Source organism: Berghia stephanieae, chromosome 3 (genome assembly GCF_034508935.2).
Source record: "Berghia stephanieae isolate SIO BIC M18660-M18661 chromosome 3, UCSD_Bste_1.3, whole genome shotgun sequence".
NCBI classification, from domain to species: domain Eukaryota; kingdom Metazoa; phylum Mollusca; class Gastropoda; order Nudibranchia; family Aeolidiidae; genus Berghia; species Berghia stephanieae.
This window is the reverse complement of record NC_088362.1, coordinates 80,838,009-80,843,008: the sequence shown is the minus strand read 5'-3', so window position 1 is coordinate 80,843,008 and position 5,000 is coordinate 80,838,009. Positions and strand designations below refer to the sequence as shown.

The following is a 5,000-nucleotide window of genomic DNA, read 5'->3' as shown; positions in this document are numbered from 1 at the left end:
TAAAGTTGTTTTGTAGAGAGATTGTTTGAGTTTAAAAAATCAATTTTTCTGCTGGGTAAGCCTGCCATGTTTGGGAAAATACTGAAAATAATCGGTAAGGAGAGAGTTAATCAGAAAAAATATGATTAATTATAATTAAAATAAATTTTATATGAGATTCACGCGCTAATTTTAAACCGAAATAAAAAGAAGAGAAAAAGAAAGAAAACAAAAAAGTCTCAATGCCGTGACCAGGATTCGAACCTGGGTTGTTGCGGCCACAACGCAAAGTACTAACCACTATACGATCACGGCTACACGGACGACTTGTATATTGACTGTTATCGATGTCTTTAACAATACCTCAGGACGGGTTTTTTTTTGGGTGTGTCTTTTTTACGAAACCCGCCGAAACCCGCCGAAACCCTGCGAAACCCGCCGAAACCCGCCGAAACCCGCCGAAACCCGCCGAAACCCGACGAAACCCGACAAAGTTATGGGAAGTAGGTGGCTGTGGGGAGTGAACCTAAAACTCAGGGAAGTGTACACCATTGGGGAGTGAACCTGGGACTGGGTTTCGGCGGGTTTCGCCAAAAAGAACCAGTGCTTTTTTACGAAACCCGCCGAAACCCGCCGAAACCCTGCGAAACCCGCCGAAACCCGCCGAAACCCGACGAATCCCGACAAAGTTATGGGAAGTAGGTGGCTGTGGGGAGTGAACCTAAAACTCAGGGAAGTGTACACCATTGGGGAGTGAACCTGGGACTGGGTTTCGGCGGGTTTCGTAAAAAAGAACCAGTGCTTTTTTACGAAACCCGCCGAAACCCGCCGAAACCCGGCGAAACCCGACAATATCCAGCAAAGTTATGGGAAGTAGACAACTGTGGGGAGTGAACCCGAGACTCAGGAAAGTGTACACCAGTCGGGAGTGAACCTGAGACTAAGGTTATCGGCCGGTTTCGGCGGGTTTCGTAAAAAAGAATTAGTGCTTTATTACGAAACCCGCCGAAACCCGCCGAAACCCAACAATATCCGACAAAGTTATGGGAGTTTGGCAACAGTGGGGGGTGATCCTGGGAGTCAGGGAATTGCACACCAGTGGGGAGTTAACCTGGGACTGTGTAAAAAGGATATCAGTGGGAAATAAACCTGGGACTAAAGGGAGATGGATACCATTGAAAGTTGAAGCCGGATATGGGAGTTGAGTACCAGAGGAGAATGAACCTGACACTATAGAAGGTGGGCACCAGTGGGGAGTGAACCTGGGACTCAGGGAATTTCACACCAGTGGGGAGTTAACCTGGGACTGTGTAAAAAGGATATCAGTGGGAAATAAATCTGGGACTAAAGGGAGATGGATACCATTGAAAGTTGAAGCCGGATATGAGAGTTTGTTACCAGAGGAGAATGAACCTGACACTATAGGAGGTGGGCGCCAGTGTGGAGTGAACCTGTGACTCAGGGAAGTGCACACAAATTGGGAGTTAACCTTGGACTGTGGGAGATGGATAATGTGGGTATCCGAGCAGAACTATAGGAGTTGGGTACCAGAGTAGAATGAACCTGACACTATAGAAAGTGGGCGCCAGTGGGGAGTGAACCTGGGACGATGTAAAAAGGATATCAGTGGGAAATAAACCTGGGACTAAAGGGAGATGAATACCATTGAAAGTTGAAGCCGGATATGAGAGTTTGGTACCAGAGGAGAATGAACCTGACACTATAGGAGGTGGGCGCCAGTGGGGAGTGAACCTGGGACTATGTAAACAGGATATCAGTGGGAAATAAACCTTGGACTAAAAGGGCATGGATACCATTGAAAGTTGAAACCGGATATGAAAGTTTGGTACCAGAGGAGAATGAACCTGACACAATAGGAGGTGGGCACCAGTGGAGAGTGAACCTGGGATTCAGGGAATTGCACACCAGTGGGGAGTTAACCTGGGAATATGTATAAAGGATATCAGTAGGAAATAAATCTGGGACTAAAGGGAGATGGATACCATTGGGAGTTGAAGCCGGATTTATTTCCCACTGATATCCTTTTTTAGATATTCACAGGTTAACTCCCCACTGGTGTGCAATTCCCTGACTCCCAGGTTCACTCCCCACTGGCGCCCACCTTTTATAGTGTCAGGTTCATTCTCCTCTGGTACCCAACTCCTATAGTTCGGCTCGGATACCCACAGTTATCCATCTCCCACAGTCCCAGGTTAACTCCAAATTGGTGTGCACTTCCCTGAGTCCCAGGTTCACTCCACACTGGCGCCCACCTCCTATAGTGTCAGGTTCATTCTCCTCTGGTACTCAACTCCCATATCCAGCTTCAACTTTCAATGGTGTCCATCTCCCTTTAGTCCCAGGTTTATTTCCTACTGATATCCTTTTTACATAGTCCCAGGTTCACTCCCCACTGGCGCCCACCTCCTATAGTGTCAGGTTTCTCTCTCTTCTGGTACCCAACTCCCAAATCCGGCTTCAACTCCCAATGGTATCCATCTCCCTTTAGTCCCAGGTTTATTTCCCACTGATATCTTTTTTACATAGTCCCAGGTTCACTCCCCACTGGCGCCAACCCCCTATAGTATCAGGTTCATTCTCCTCTGGTACCAAGCTCTCATATCCGGCTTCAACTTTCAATGGTATCCATCTCCCTTTAGTCCCAGGTTTATTTCCCACTGATATCCTGTTTACATAGTCCCAGGTTCACTCCCCACTGGCGCCCACCCCCTATAGTGTCAGGTTCATTCTCCTCTGGTACCAAGCTCTCATATCCGGCTTCAACTTTCAATGGTATCCATCTCCCTTTAGTCCCAGGTTTATTTCCCACTGATATCCTTTTTACATATTCCCAGGTTAAATCCCCACTGGTGTGCAATTCCCTGAATCCCAGGTTCACTCCCCACTGGCGCCCACCTTCTATAGTGTCAGGTTCATTCTCCTCTGGTACCCAACTCCTATAGTTCTGCTCGGATACCCACAGTTATCCATCTCCCACAGTCCAAGGTTAACTCCCAATTGGTGTGCACTTCCCTGAGTCACAGGTTCACTCCACACTGGCGCCCATCTCCTATAGTGTCAGGTTCATTCTCCTCTGGTACTCAACTCCCATATCCGGCTTCAACTTTCAATGGTATCCATCTCCCTTCAGTCCCAGGTTTATTTCCCACTGAAATCCTTTTTACATAGTCCCAGGTTAACTCCCCACTGGTGTGAAATTCCCTGAGTCCCAGGTTCACTCCCCACTGGCGCCCACCTTCTATAGTGTCAGGTTCATTCTCCTCTGGTACTCAACTCCCATATCCGGCTTCAACTTTCAATGGTATCCATCTCCCTTTAGTCCCAGGTTTATTTCCCACTGATATCCTTTTTACACAGTCCCAGGTTAACTCCCCACTGGTGTGCAATTCCCTGACTCCCAGGATCACCCCCCACTGTTGCCAAACTCCCATAACTTTGCCGGATATTGTCGGGTTTCGGCGGGTTTCGGCGGGTTTCGTAATAAAGTACTAATTCTTTTTTACGAAACCCGCCGAAACGGGCCGATAACCTTAGTCTCAGGTTCACTCCCGACTGGTGTACACTTCCCTGAGTCTCGGGTTCACTCCCCACAGTTGTCTACTTCCCATAACTTTGCTGGATATTGTTGGGTTTCGCCGGGTTTCGGCGGGTTTCGGCGGGTTTCGTAAAAAAGCACTGGTTCTTTTTTACGAAACCCGCCGAAACCCAGTCCCAGGTTCACTCCCCAATGGTGTACACTTCCCTGAGTTCTGGGTTCACTCCCCAGTGCCACCTACTTCCCATAACTTTGTCGGGATTCGTCGTGTTTCGTCGGGTTTCGGCGGGTTTCGAAGGGTTTCGGCGGGTTTCGGCGGGTTTCGTAAAAAAGACACACCGGTTTTTTTTTTCCAGTGGTTTTACTAACGATAACTTATATAGCCCTATTCATTGGGCATTGCACCTGATTGAAAGTCCATATTGGCCAAACGACTAAGTAATGTAATAAAAAGCACTGTGAAACAACGGAAGTGCCTCCCCTTTTAAATTATTTTTCTTATTTTCACCCTTATGTTATTCTAGATATTCCAATTTGGTGGCTTGAACTTTGAAACATGGGCCAACAACACAAAGAACATAAAACTGTATTTCTTCGTCTTTTAGTCTATAAAAGGTGATCTGGTGTCACAACTCGCGATAGCTCAGTTGGCAGAGCGGAGGACTGTAGTGTAATTGCTGAAATCCTTAGGTCACTGGTTCGATTCCGGTTCGCGAGAATTTTGTTTTGTTTTTTGGTTTGTGTGTTTGTTGTATTGGTAAGTACACAGTTCAATTACAGCACGATATTCACACCGTTGTCTGGCGCCGTTTCACGTACATTGTTCAGATCCTGGTTTCTATTGCGCTAGACGGAAAGTAGCAATTGCTCTCCTCTTATTGGATATGACGGTCGTGTGCCGCAAAGTTTTTTTATTTTTTTTTTGCTTTGATTTGTTTGATTGTACGTTTGTTAAAAAAAGAAGATTTAATATACCAAGCTATCCAGACTGACAGGAAGGTCCCCCCAAAAAAAAAAAAAAAAAAAAAAAAAGAATCTTGACTTCACTTAGAATCGATCCCGATCCCTTTGTGTGCGAAGCGAGCACACTACTAACTGAGAACAGTATCTGTTATTACAACCGATTTTGTCATTACTGATAAACAACAAAAAATTAAACTCCATGATTGAAAAAACAAGAAAACTGTTGAAAGGAAGATGTGGGTTGACAATGAAATATCAGTTACTTCAAAGTTATTGATAATAGTCAAAATACCAGTCGTCCGTGTAGCCGTGATCGTATAGTGGTTAGTACTTTGCGTTGTGGCCGCAACAACCCAGGTTCGAATCCTGGTCACGGCACTGAGACAATTTTTTTTTCTTATTTCCCTATTTTCTTCTCTCGTTTTTATGCAATGAAATTAATAATAGCATTTTTTAAAAAAACTACCCAAAAAACTTTCTTCTTTTCATCTTTCCATCACTT

General features: G+C 45.6%; 3 non-coding genes across 3 annotated transcripts; 2 read left to right on the top strand and 1 right to left on the bottom strand.

Moving 5' to 3' along the window:
- Positions 1–222: 222 nt before the first annotated feature.
- Trnah-gug (transfer RNA histidin (anticodon GUG)) lies at positions 223–294 on the bottom strand. Its single transcript has one exon. It is a non-coding gene; the product is annotated as a tRNA-His (tRNA).
- A 3,873-nt stretch (positions 295–4,167) lies between these two features.
- On the top strand, positions 4,168–4,253 carry Trnay-gua (transfer RNA tyrosine (anticodon GUA)). Its single transcript is given in 2 exon segments — positions 4,168–4,204; positions 4,218–4,253. It is a non-coding gene; the product is annotated as a tRNA-Tyr (tRNA).
- A 551-nt stretch (positions 4,254–4,804) lies between these two features.
- Trnah-gug (transfer RNA histidin (anticodon GUG)) lies at positions 4,805–4,876 on the top strand. The gene has a single exon. It is a non-coding gene; the product is annotated as a tRNA-His (tRNA).
- The last annotated feature ends 124 nt before the right edge of the window (positions 4,877–5,000 follow it).